Here is a 14179-nt window from a genome sequence, read left to right on the forward strand (position 1 = left end):
GCTGAGCACTTCCTCTGGGAGGCCATGATGCCTCCAGACGTGTTCAAGGAAGAGCCGGGCCACGCCTGCTGAGTCTACCGTAGTGACTGTGGGGATTGCGTGAATGCGCTTTGAAAGTCGGTCTACCACTACCAGGATTGCGTTGTACCCCTTGGAGTCTGGGAGTTCTCCAATGGTGTCTACTGAAATCACCTGCCACCTGCGGGTGGGGACCTTGTTCGGGATGAGCTTCCCGACTTTCCGAGATGGGAATGTCTTCACTCTGTTGCAGGTGTCGCACCCCGAGACGTACTGTGCAACATACTGTGCCATCCGGGGCCACCAGTAGTTTCGGGAGACGAGCTCCACAGTCTTCCACCGCCCAGGGTGGCCTGTTGCCACCGAGTCATGGTGGAGTTGTACCAGGTCATGGCGGAGCTGTGGGTCTTTCGGGACATACACCCGGCCCCGGTGGAGGATCAGTTCCCCTTCCTTCTCCCATTCATCCGAGTGTAGGGTTCCCCTTTCCAGCTCTCTCATTGCCTTTACCACTCCCTCGTCATGCTCCTTCCCCCTGCGTATCCTGTCCAGGATGTCTGCCTCTTCTCCCTCCACTGTGACCCCCTCCATAGCTCTGACTTCAAACCAGCCTGGGTGTAGGAGGGTCATGTCCGTGTTGTCGTCCTTCCCTTTCGGGTGGTCCGGCCGACGTGAGAGGGCATCGGGCTTCCCCATGAGTTTCCCTGGTTTATGGACTAGCAGGAAGTGGAAGCGGGAGAGGTAGAGGGACCACCGTGCCTGACGCCGGTTTAGCCTCTGGGCTGAGCGGAAGTAGGAGAGGTTTCTGTGGTCGGTGTATATGTCGAACCTCTCAGGGGTGCCTTCAAGGAAATGGCGCCACTCCTCCAGGGCTCGGACTATGGCAAGCATCTCCTTGTCATAGATTTCGTAGTTCCTCTCTGCATCTGAGAAGCCCTTTGACATGAACGCCACCGGGTGGAATTCCCCATCTGTCTGGAGCTGGGAGAGTACTGCCCCTGTTGCGAAGTTGGAGGCATCACACTCCAGTCGGAACTGACCTGAGTCCGATGGGAAGGTGAGGACCGGTGCTGAGGTGACAGCCTCCTTCAGCCCGTCAAATGCTTCCTGTTCCTTTCTCCCCCAGGTCCACTGCTTTGACTTCCGGGTGAGTGTGTGAAGGGGCCGGGCCTTCTCGGAGAAGTCCTGGATGAAGCGGCGGTAGAAGTTGACGAACCCCAGGAAAGACTGGACCTCTTTGACCTTCGTGGGTGCTGGCCAGTCAGTCACTCCCTGAACCTTCACTGGGTCCATGGCAACGTGGTTCTCCGAGATGACAAGGCCCAGGTAGTTGATCTTCCGCTGCTCAAACTTGCATTTCTCCGGTTTGAGGAACAGCTTCCGGCCCCTCAGTGTGGATAGGACCTCCCGGACGACCTTCCGGTGCTCCTCCAGGGTGGGTGTGAACACCAGGATGTCGTCCATGTAGCAGATGACGACCCCTCGGTCTATGAAATCCCTGAGGATGTCATTCATCATGGTCTGGAAGGTGGCCGGGGAGTTGCACAGTCCGAAGAACATCACCATTGGCTCAAACAACCCTCGGTTGGTTGCAAAGGCTGCCTTCCACTCATCTCCCTCCTTGATGCGGACGTTGTTGAACCCCCACCGGAGGTCGAGGGCTGAGAACCACTTGGCATCCCGGAGGCGGGTGAGGATGTCGGAAACTAGGGGGAGGGGGTAGGAGTTCTTGACAGTGATCTCATTCAGCTTTCGATAGTCCTGGACCAGCCTTAAGGAGCCGTCCTTCTTCTTCACGAAGAACACTGGGGCCCCCATGGGGGATTTGGATGGGCGGATCCGCCCATTTGCCAAGTTCTCCCTGAGGAAGTCATCGAGCTCCCCTTGTTCTGCAGGGGACAGTGGGAAGGTCTTTCCTCGTGGCAGCTTAGCCTCGGGGGTGAGGTCAATGGCGTGGTCCCAAGGTTTCCGGAGTGGTAGTTGATCAAAGGCCTCTTTCGAGAAGACGTCCCTGAAGTCTCGGTAGCACTCGGGCACCATCTCCTCAAGAGGCTTTTCCCCTGGGGTGGGGTCCTGCGCTCTTTGGGCCATCCGCTGCGATGGGGTGGTGGTCGCCCTCAGGTCGTGTCCCCATCCTGGGGGAATCATGGCTGCGTACAGTCCATCCCCGGGTTCTACTGTGAGGTCAGGCTCCTTCGGAGCTATTGGCGCCACCCTGAGCCTTTGGCAGGCAGGTGGGCAGCGGGACATGATGACCTTTTGTCGGGCCCAGTCCACCTCCGGGTTGTGGTGTGTCAACCACGAGTGACCAATAATGACTGACTGGCGCCCCAAGTTGGTCACTGCAAAGCGAGCTCGCTCCGTGTGTTGACCAAACGTAAGGAGTGCGTCCACCTCCTCCATGATGGATCCATTCTCATTTGGGGTGCCATCCACATTGTGGACCGGGATTGGTTGGGGTAGGGGGGTAGTCTCCAGGCCATGCTTCCGGACGAATTCACGACTGACAAACATCCCTGTGGCCCCTGAGTCTAGGAGGGCGGAGGTGGTCACTGAGGCGAGAGAGGTGGTTGCAGTCAGCTTCACCAGAAGGTTGAGGGAGCGAGGAGGGCGTTTGGATAGTACGTAGATCGTGGGTGGGGGAACAGCAACCTCAGCCGAGGCGCATTGTGGGTTCTCTCTGCGGGGTTTTGTGGGTGTGGCTCTTTTTTTCTTAGCGATCACTCGGTGTAACTTAGGTTGCGCTGTAGTCCTGGAATTGCCATGGTATCTACATGCAGGTACAGTGACGCTGGGGGACGACCGGGGCACATCCCTCACCGGTCGTCCTCCTGAAAATCCTCAGCAGGTCTCTCCTCCCCCGCTTCCTCCTCTGCACAGTCCAGCTCCTGGGTGAGGGGGCGGTCCTTTAGCAGGTCTGCGATCGCCCGGAGGTCTTCCGGGGCCAGGCGGGTCATCTCCCTAGGGGCCTCCCCTTGTAATGTGGCCCGGGCCTGATAGGGTCTCGGCCTCAGGCAGTCTCGGGCTATGTGCCCTAGCCGATTGCAGTTATAGCAGGGTCCAGTGCGCCTCTGCTCGGTCCTGGGGGGCGGATGCGGTCCAGGTCCATGGGTTGGGGGCCGACTTTCGGGGCTGGGGCTGAGGGTGTGGATGCAGCAGGAGGGGGAACGGGCCCGGGAGGAGGTCGGGAGTGAAATGGGGATGGCTTGACAGCCAGGGGGCGGGCTTGAGCTTGGGTGGCTTGGAATCGTCGCCACTGATTGTCGAGGAGGGAGGCTTCACGCTTCCATTCTGCCCATGTCGTGGGCATGGGCCGGAGGCGATAGATGTTTTCGCGAAGGCGTGGGTGAAGGGCGTGCTCAAATCGGTCCACAAGAGCAACATCTCCCATTCGTGACACTGGGCCGTGCAGCTCAAACTGCTGGATCAGTTTGTCTACCGACTCATTCCCTTGTCGGAGTGAGGCAAGCCTTTGACGGGCTGTGGCTTGTCGGTTTGGGTCTGCAAACATAGAATCGAGTTCTGCCGCAAAGTCATCAAAGGAAATGGCTGGGGCTCCTGGGGCAAGGAGGGTGTTGATGCGTTGGGTGGCCCACGGTCCGGCAGTCCCTCCTTTCATGTATGACAGGACAAACAGAACTTGGCTGTGTTCGTCCGGGAACTCGGCATGGCGCATGCTCATGTAGAGTCCACACTCTGCCTTGAAGCGGTCTAGGTCATCTTGTGACCCAGAGAAGGGGGTAGGGGTGGCTACTTTGGGTGGCTTATGAGCCAGAGTGGGTGTAGGGGCCGGGGCTGGGGCCGTGGGTCTGGTCTGGGTGGCCAGTTGGGCCTGGAGATCTTGGAGCTGGCGGGTCAGCTCCGCTATCTGATCTTCCAGCGACATCGGGGGGGATAGAAGTAGGTTGAACCCTTCTTCTGCTGTCAGGGCTCGGTCCTCGATCAGGGACAGCCCGACCTCAGGCCTAGGTGTGTGCGGTGTTCCAGGTGGTTGGGCGCTAGACCCGGTCCTTAGCTCCTCAAACTCACTGAAGGGACTAAGCGGGGATTGAGTTGTCATGTATTACAGAGGGTAACTACAACTTGCCTAAGCGGGGATTGAGTTGAGAAGAAGGGTAAGTTTCCCTATTCCCCGCTTGGCTACTATAAAAAGGAAGTGTACTGTACAGTTCATAACGTGACTCCGGGTAGAAGCCGAGCATGTTCCCGCAACTCGGAAAAGGTGTCACATGGGTTAAGGCGAGTTGCTCGCCTTAACCCACGTGATTTTTCCCGCGGGCTCACATGCGGGCTGAAGTTGTGAGAGGTATGTAGGAATGGGGAGGTCTGGGAAGGTGGTTCTGGGGTGTGGTTGGGTGCCCTGACAGCGGGGTCAGGGGCCGATCCCTGACATTCAGTTCTCTAGTGCTTATATACAGCTTGTAACTATTGCTTGTACAGTAGTTTGAAATCAACTAGAATCCCCCCCTTAGCTTACCTCTGTCCCCCATAAGGTCTCCACCATCTGAAGTATTGGGACTGCAGGTGCAACACTCCCTCCTGAGTTGTTGAAGCCGAAATCCTGGCCTGCTCACCTAAGTAACCTTGGCCTCGAGATTGGTGAGGTTGACCCTTGCTAAAGCTTGGTCATGAGTAGGATGCCTATACCATCAGTGGCCATCATTCGGTCACCAATGGCTGTCATTGGCGAGACTTTGCATGGTTCTGACATGGTTCGACATCACTCTTTGTCACTCTTTATTCCTCTCCTGTCTGATACAATTTGATTGATTGATTCCTCCAACACAATTGCAACACAGTGATGTCCTTCAGTGCATTCTCATTGTGAGTAGTCATATACACTAAAGATTACATGTCCTGCCCTCTGATTGAAACTTCTCTGTGTCTCCAGGTTTTGCTTCTTGTAGTACTGCTTACTTGTTTGGGGATGGTAACATTCCATTCCCCCATTTGCCTTAGGCCTCAGATGATCCATCTAATAATACACTTTTATGGGCTGTATATTGATAGGGTAGAAGTAAAGGCTGGTCTGCCCTTTACAGCTACCCCGAGGGTTTTAATACATTCTCAGCACAAATAAATAGAGAAGCATCCGTGTAAGGGGTTGGTGTAGGTTCCAACCCCAGTTCTCCTCAATCCTCAGGTCGTCAATAAAGTTGAGCTGTATGGAGCTTTAATTATCAATGATGGGGAGGAAAAGGAGTTCTGTTCCTTTTCCCAAATTCCCATGTTATTGTATATACACTTTTATACCAAGACAAATATACAATAAGATAATGAATAAAGGGTGGGGTTACCACTCCTTACAATCTACCATGCTAAATTAGTGTTGCAACATAATTATTAGACAACACAACATCAATTGATGTTGTGAGTGGAATATAGACATGGGCTGGGGCCTCACATCCTCCTCCCTTGCGATATTAAATCGCAGACAGGGTGCAAGCATATGGAAAGGAAAACAAGCATATTAAAGAAATTTAAATTTTATGTTCTACATACAAAGAATGTATGCAAATGGGGGTACACTCATTGCAGGAGGCTATAATAGTAGGCAGCGCCCACTTAGAGTTTCTCCTGGAACATATGCACTCAGATCTCGATGACAGCATTTGTTAGAGACTGGATGTGAGATGAAGGAGATGTCTCCATGGCAGAGGGCTTCGGCCTCAGTGACTCAGACCAGGAGCGCTGTGCCTAGTTACATGTCCGTGCCCTAATTTACTTACTGGCAGCAAGAACTAAAGGGGGATTAACTCTAGTCGATTTTATCACTGGGGTGTAACCTATCTACAAGTTAAGTATATATAGTTACAGCGAGGGTGGGCCTGTGAATGGTGGGACCAAGTGGAGCGGAGCTAATGGAGTTAAACATTAGCTGACTGAATATTACCGACGAGTCAGGTTATGGGGTTAGCGGAATGGCAGGCTATAACTGTCAGGGACACGTCCAGGGTCGAGGGGGTCCAGGTATAGTGCCTGGTGTGCGTACTGGCAGGCCCAATATGGGACAGCTGTCCCTGGCCACTCAGACTGAAGTGGAAAAGGTGAGAAGAAGGTTACTTCTTTGGTTCCCACTTCAGGTACATTTATGTACATGCGGCTTGAGTCACATGATGGATGCCACATCATCCTTGGAGACAACCGCAACCATCTGGGTGTCCCTGCGGGGGATCCCGATGTCAGGGACTCGTCCGGGGTCGAGGGGGTCCGGGTATAGCGTCCGGGACCGAGAGCCTGGCGGGGGTGGATCGGGCGTGCGTACTGACAGGCCCGATGTGGGACAGTGGTCCCTGGCCACTTAGACTGAAGTGGAAAGTTGTTATTATTATTAAAGGAGAAATATTGTACTACTTACCTGAAGTGGAAAGTTGAGAAGAAGGCTACTTCTTCGGTTCCCACTTCAGGTTCGTTTATATACATGCGGCTTGGATCACATGACGGATGCCACGTCACCCTCGCACACAGCCGTAACCACCCGGGTGTCTCCGTGGGAGATCCCGAGGGTATCCGGTGCAGGCGCGCGTGCTGGGCACAGCGGGAAGTCGCCCGAGGTGCCCGGGCCGGGTACATGGTGGGTGCTGAAGGAGAGAACGAAGGAAGGTCAGTTGGGAGGTTCAAATGAGACCACCACCAAGCTGTTCCCTGGTTCTTTAGTTAGGATGGGGAAGTGTACTAGTGTTGTTTATTGTAAATATAGTACCAATCCGAGTGTTTTGGCTAATTCTATTTTTATGGGTTAGTTTTAAAGTTCCTGGGAATTGACTTACAGATAAACCGAGCCCTGCGGAGCTGTTTCTTTATTGAAATTTATTAATTTGTCTAGGTGTAATTCTGTGTAGCGTTGTTTAATTTGGATTTAAACTTGAATTTAATCTTCTACTTGGTGAAGTTTCAAAGATTCTATTCAGTTAATGAATTTGGATTGTATCTGGAGTGTCCCTTGGGTTTATTTTATTTTTGTCTTATTTTATTGCTTGTTTTAACAGTAGCAAGATAACTGTTTTGTGTTTACACTTTGAAATCTGGAGTGTTAACCAGCTCTCCTGTTGAAATATCTACTTAATATTTCTCTCCTTATTTGCTGCCTTTTACTACAGTGGCAATCTTAACTGTATATCACTTTTTCGCACTGGAGTGACAACCAGAAATGCTTGAGAAAAATAATACTCTATTTTCTTACTTCTCTAAGGGGGGCGAAAAGTCGCAGAAAGGGTCTCCCTTTTATACTCCTTGGGTCGCCTTCCTTTTTCACGCTCTACCTTCTATTTACAGGATTTATTTACAGTGTATTTTTCTCAAACTGAATAAAAAGTGAAATTTTCACGCTATAGTTCCACTGCGCTTTGCTGCGCTGAACTGCGGCTCTACTGCAGTCAGACTGCGCCTGGAATCCTTATTGTCCTTCCTCGCCTAAGCTATTTTAATGGTTAATTAGAATTTGTCTGCGCCGCATTTGCCGCAGTTCCCTATTTCAAATTCCCCATATTTCCCATTAAGTTCGCTATGACTCGGTCATACTGAATTCAAACCTCGCATTACTATGCGTGCGACTGTGCTGAGACCTTCAGCTGATTTATTCCAATTTTATTTAGTGACATTTAGTTAAAATGAGACTGAAATGATAAATGAGTGAATTATTCAGGTTTAAAACTGAAAGAAAAAGTTGCTAGTAATCAAGAATTACTCAAACGAATGTGTTATAGCTCTCTACTTCATTAGAACATCGTTCCCTAAAATTCCCGCCATGGTCCGTCGTAGTTTAGTAGTTTTTGTGAATTTCGTTCATATTCCCTGATTCCCCTTTGTATTATCACATCCTAATCCTCCATATGTATTGTTCGTTGTTATAGTAGGTCGTCCTCGAAAATATCATATTTTTATGTATTTTATTTAGGGCTCTAGACCTCTTGAAGCTGTCTTCCCGCGTGTTTTCAGGTTTCTAACTTCATGTCCTTGTATCTCATTCATTTCTGAATGTTTTCTCACGTTCTTGGTATCATAAATTTTCATTTATTCCCACCTTTCCAATGGTACTAAGGTTGTGTCCTATTTCCCTGTATTCGTTGAGTTAGCAAAGTTTCGCGCGCACATTCGGTAATCACGTGCGTCGTTCCCATAGTTGTTCGTATGCGGGAGCCGTTTTCGTTTAGTTGTTCGGGATTTATGATATGCGCGGGTGTTTATTTCTTTCATATGGGCTTCTGTGATTTATTTCAGATTTTTCCCTCATGATCTAAGGTTGTTTTGCACTTTTCGTGCTTTGTTTTGACCGGGCTCTTCCTTATTTGGACGGAAATTGGTCTTCGCGATCTGCCGAAGTGCGGATCTCGGTTCCGATGGCCGGTTCCCTGCGCATCGCCACCCTCACGTGTCATTACACATGATGCGGATTCCTATATTCCCGTCATGGGTATAACTTCACAACGGCTGGACCGTTTGGGCTGAGAATTTGCATAACTATAGTTTCCTATTTTTCATAATTTCCGTGTAAATTTCGTTGTATGTTTTAATTATGGATCCTACGCAATCATCGTCTTGTCCCTGAGCTCGGACTTTTGATGTCGCTATTCCCGTTATTGGATTTCTCATTAACGCATGATCCTTTTATTATGGAAATTTGGGAGGATTAAGAGTAGATCCTTTCCTTTCTAATGGGCTATCAAGCTTGTCTCGGTCGTTACTAGTTAATCTTCGCGCTTGCTTTTTAGACATTGTCCTCGTTTTGCAGGAGTTTTAGTCATATCTCCGTCGTTTATGGGTAGTTTCCCCTGTAATTACTCTCATTGGTTCCGTTTGGGTGACATCTACATTTCCTATTATAAACACGACTTTGACTTTTGCATTAGTTCCTGAGGAATCTTTGTTCCGTGGTACTTCCATCCTTGCTACGTGTGCGGACGTGGGAAAGTAGTTTCCGTGGAGGTTCTCTGATTATTTTTATAGTCAAATCTTGGTCGATTGTCCTAATTCTTGGTTTAATATTTGCTATAAATTCCCCCGAGAATTCCGTCTCGTTGATGGTAAGCTTGAAGTATTTTTGTTATTTTTCTTTCTTTCGATTTATCGTGTATAGTCATAATAATTCGTAAAAATTCGTAAAATTCGTTAAAATTCAGGTCCTTCTATGTTCTCATATCTACTTGTCGTATGAGGTTTTGTGATTTATCTGGCATATTTCCATAATGGGTTTCCATAGTGTGGCCGTTATTTCTCCTACAGCGCGCTGCAGATGGGTCAGTTGTACATTGATACAGAGAAAGTCGTCCATGTAGAATAAAGAGAGAATAAAGGAGAAGTAAGATAAGGAGAAACTGAGGAGGGGAGGATGAGGGGGAAGAAGGGAAAGGGGGAGGAGGTAAGGAAGGGTGGACCGGCGGGGTACCGGGTCAGGTTGGGCCGGGTGGAGCCGGGTCAGGCGGGTGTGCCCTGACACCCGAGGGCATCCGGTGCAGATGTGTGTGCTGGGCACAGCGGGGAGCTGTCTGGGGAGTCTGGGTCAGGCAGGTCAATAGTACATTGATGAAAAGGAAAGTGGTCCATGTAAATAGAAAGAATAAACAGGAGAGGAATGATGGGAAGAATGAAATAAAGAAAAGAGAAGGGAGAGAGAAGAAAGAAAGAAAGAGGAGGGAAGGAGGGAGGGGAAGGATGGGCAGCGGGGCAGCAGGTGAGGTGTGGCCAGGTGGACCCGGGTGGGCCCAGGTCAGGTGGGTGTGCCCTGACAATAACCCAGAAACAGAAAGGAGGGATAGGCTCAAAGGTAGACTTGCAGGGCAAGCAAGTGAATTGCTGTAAGCGTAGTTAAGGTTGTTGAGTTCACGAGTGGTCTTGTGATAGTCAGAGGTTGTGAAAGGTTGCTTACTTATTTGGGGATGGTAACATTCTGTTCCCCTGTTTGCCTCAGGCCTCAGTTAGTCCATCTAAACATAACCTTTAATGTGCTGTATATTCAATAGGGGGTTTCACGGTTGACTGAAGTGGGCTAAACTGGATCTAAAGTGAAATTCCTAAAGTGGCACGTGAGTGACAAAACTGGACCTTAACTGGATCTAAACTGGTCACTTTAACTTGGGGCTCAAGAGCCCCAAGTCATCTAAAGTCGACTTTCTGAACTGGATCCAAACTCGGATTTACTGGTAAGTCCATGAGCCCTGAGAGTGATCTGCCCTTTCACATTCCCATCCCTGTTGTCCCCGCTGCTGTCTCCGCTGTTACCACTGTCACCAACATGGTCTTGAATTTCCATGAAAACTATCATAGCATAGGCCACTAGGGACTTAGGGTATGTGCCCATGGTTCATCATCTCCTTTCTTTTTATCCAACTCCCATGTTGCTGACACTTGGACCTCGCAGCAGTGTACAAATTTGCGTCATACCACATTCATACCACGTTCATACTGCATTCACACACTCTCTCCTTCAGTTCTCCAACATGAGACTGAACTCCTATAACCAACACCTGTTATGTTCATGTATGTAGTTCTCCAACATGGGACTGAGCAGTAATAAACAGGCAGATTGGTCATATGGGATTGGTTCAAAGATACATAGGCTACTGATAATTTCCTGAGGTGTCGCGGCAGGGATACAAGTACATTGATGTATGTACAAAGTGAGACAGGGATGAAGGAGGAAAAGTGCTGTGGACTGGAAGTTGAATTGATGCAAGGATTGCAGGACATGTATATGCGACCCCATGGGATGTTCGCAGTGGTGGCAGCCACTCCGAGAGATGTTTGAGCTGTACAGTTCTTACATAATACAGCATGATAACAGACTTAGGTTGGATCAGCTCCGACTACTTTAGAACCATGAACCATGAACGCCCTATTGCAAAGTTCCAAACTGGACCTAAAGTCGCTCTAAACTGAGGCCCCACGTGATGTAAAATTTGGGTCACTTTAGATGCAATTTAGAACCCAGTTTAGTTGCACTTCAGTCAACTGTGAAACCCCCTAATGGGGTAGAGGTAAAAGGCTTCTGGGCCTTTACAACTACTCTGAGGTATATATATGTAAATTACATATCTTGGCACAAATAAATAAAGGAATAATAGCATCACTATAATGGGAATTATAGTGATGCAACATAATGATATCACTATAATTGGAATTATAGTGAAGTAAGGTTAATCCCTTACATCCTCCTCCCTTGCGATATTGAATTGCAGACAGGGTACAAGCATATGAAAGGGAAGCAAGCATATTAAGGAAATATAACACTCTACATATGAAGAATGTATGCAAGCAGGGGTACACTCATTGCAGGAGGCTATAGTAGTAGTTTGTAGGCAAAGCCCACTTAGAGTTTCTCCTGGAACATATGTACCCAGCTCTCGACAACAGCATTGTTGATGATGAAGTAGCAAGTGTCAATATGACAATCTAGAGTAATGGTTGAGTCACCATTGAAAATCAAAAAAAGAAAGGAAAAGAACCAACAACAGCATTGTTGTTGATGAGAAAGGGCAGTGACACCTGAATTGGTCCACTGCAGGGTTGGGCACATAAGTTTGTAATGCCCACAAGTTTGCGGCATCATGGGTTCTGCAGCCAACCCAAAGGTTGATACTCCAGTGACGGAAGTAACCTGTCAGAGACCAGGTTGAGACGAGGGGAGTGTCTCCATGACAGAGGGCTTCGGCCTCAGCGACTTGTGCCAGGAGCGCTGTGCCAAGTAACACATCCATGCCCTAACTTACTAAACTGGCAACCAGAACTGAAAGGGGTAAACTCTAGTCAATTTTATTACTGAGGTGTAACCTATGTACAAGTGGAGTATATATATGGTTACAACGAGAGCGGGCCCGCAAATGGCGGAGCCGAGTGGAGCGGAGCTAACAGGGTTAGACATTAGCCGATTGAATATTACCGATGAGTCAGGTTACGGGGTTAGCAGAATGGTAGGCAATAACCCAGAAATGGAAAGGGGGGGTAGGCCCAAAGGTAGGCTTGCAGGGCAAGCAAGTGTATTGCCCAGCGGAGGCGGGAGTGCGCTAGCGGATGTCGGAGCTGTCCAGAAACCTTCGGGGCTCTGTACTAAGGGAGGCATAGGCAATAAATTGAAAAGAGGGGGTGATGACCATCGAGAGGTATCGAGGTGATTTATGGAATATGGGAGCTCTGAGGTTAGTGAAGAAGGAGCAGAAGTAGACCGGAGGGATCAGAGGGAGTGGAAGTCGATGGCCGGGGATGGATATGACACAGAGATTTCCCCTCTGCTACATGTAGATCTGGTCACCAAGTGAAGTGTGCTGGAGGTGTGGTCAAGTGCAGTAGTCTTGAGGGAGGCAAGGAAGCCTCACAGTGTCCTCAGGGAGATCCACACCAAGTTATAGGACACCAAGTCCCAGTTGAGTTTTGAGTTTAGTCTTGATTCTGTTCAAGGAAGTGTCAGGGACTGGTCCGGGGTCGAGAGCGTCCGGGTATATTGCCCGGCGCTGAGGGCCTGGTGGGGTGTGAAGCAGGCGTGCGTACAGTAATGGGTCCGGCGCAGGCAGATGTCCCTGAAGTGGGAATGGTGAGAAGAAGACTGCTTCTCTGGTTCCCACCCCAGGTATGTTTATATACATGGTGCTCAGGTCACATGAGAGTTGCCACGTCGTCCCCATACACAGCCCCAGCCACCTGGGTATTCCCATGGGGGATCCCGAAGGGATCCGCTGCAGGTGCGCGTGCTGGGCATACCCAGGGGTCGTCCGGAGCGTTGCAAGAGGGCTAGCGGCTCTCTATGCCGACTAAGCTCGTGGGGCCAAACTCTCCTAAACTCTCTACTTTCTCTCTAAACTTCGCTTGACTCTCGATCCTTAAACTCCGTGTGGGTTCTCCGGGATTTCCGCAAGGTCCGGGCTCAGCGTCCACTACTCACTCGTTGTGAGCTAGACAGCTGCCCTTATTCCTACTGTTGGAATTCCACACACTCACACCCTCTCTAGCACGTCCTAGCACCTTAGAGAATTTGGGGGAGGGGAGAACTTCTATTCCAAAATCCGGTATGTACAGGATATAAGGAACAATTATTTTTAGAAATAATAGATGGCAAATATTGGTGCCATATGGCACCTGGGTACCTTATTAGGCGAAATAATAAAAAAGGGTAACAGTAACAATAAAAGAATATCAATCAATATCTGAAATGATGGCAAAATATGAAAATAAGAGAAAATAAGCGATATCTCAATGGATTTACGGAATTAAGAGCCTAAATTGGAAATGTAGCCGGAGATAACTCTCACGCAGCCAATGAGCATTTTTACCAATTTATTAGACGCCGTGGGAACGAGTGAGGCTGGAATTCTGGGTTGCCGCTTGAGATTCCCACGCCCGCACATGCTCGTGACCTGCTGTGCCTAACTTCTCCAACACGGAACTCCGTCAAATCTCCACCGATTGGGACGTTCTTGATATCGTCGGAATCGTACGAATTAGGACTATTTTTGGATACCAAATTTGTACCGAGTCGTCGCGTGAATGAAAGTGGTTTCTGAATGTTGGAAGCGGGTATCCGAGCCGGCTCTGCGCGTGGGCGATTATCCCGCCTACAGCGTCCGGGGCTGGGTGTGTTGTGCATGGGTCGCGGGTGGGTTAGTAGTACATCGATCAAGGAAAGTCGTCCGTGTAAATAGAAATAGGAAGAATAGAGAATGAGACAGAGGAGAAATAAGAAGGGGGGAAGTGGAGGGAGGAGGAGACAGGAAGGGGAAGAAGGGGGTAGCGGGTGGGGTGGAGCCAGGTGGAGCCGGGTGAGGCAGGTGTGCCCTGACAGGAAGCTGCTTGCTGGCCCCCTCTCATCCTGCTGGGTGGGAGTAGGTGTGGTGCAAAGTAGTTGAGGTCATGGTGATCGTGGTGGTAGGTTGGTGTGCCGCTGTGCTGTGCATCCATTCCCTATCCGGTCCCCAATCCGGTCAAAGACACAGCGAGGAGGGGCAGTGTCCCTGGACCTTTCCCCGGAAGGGAGGCTGGAGTTAGAGAATGGGTGGAAGGACCATGGCCTCAGCGACTTGGAGAGGAGCGCTGTGCCTACATTCAGTAATGCTTAGGAGTCTGGTCCTTAACTTCAGAACGAGGGGCACAAACTCTGGGGATAGTTGTTTGTTGATTTTGCACTAAGGTGCCATCAACTACAGTACAGGACTTATATACATAATAAGAGACAAAT

Source organism: Cantharellus anzutake (genome assembly GCF_015039405.1).
Source record: "Cantharellus anzutake strain C23 chromosome Unknown EI90scaffold_10, whole genome shotgun sequence".
NCBI classification, from domain to species: Eukaryota; Fungi; Basidiomycota; class Agaricomycetes; order Cantharellales; family Hydnaceae; genus Cantharellus; species Cantharellus anzutake.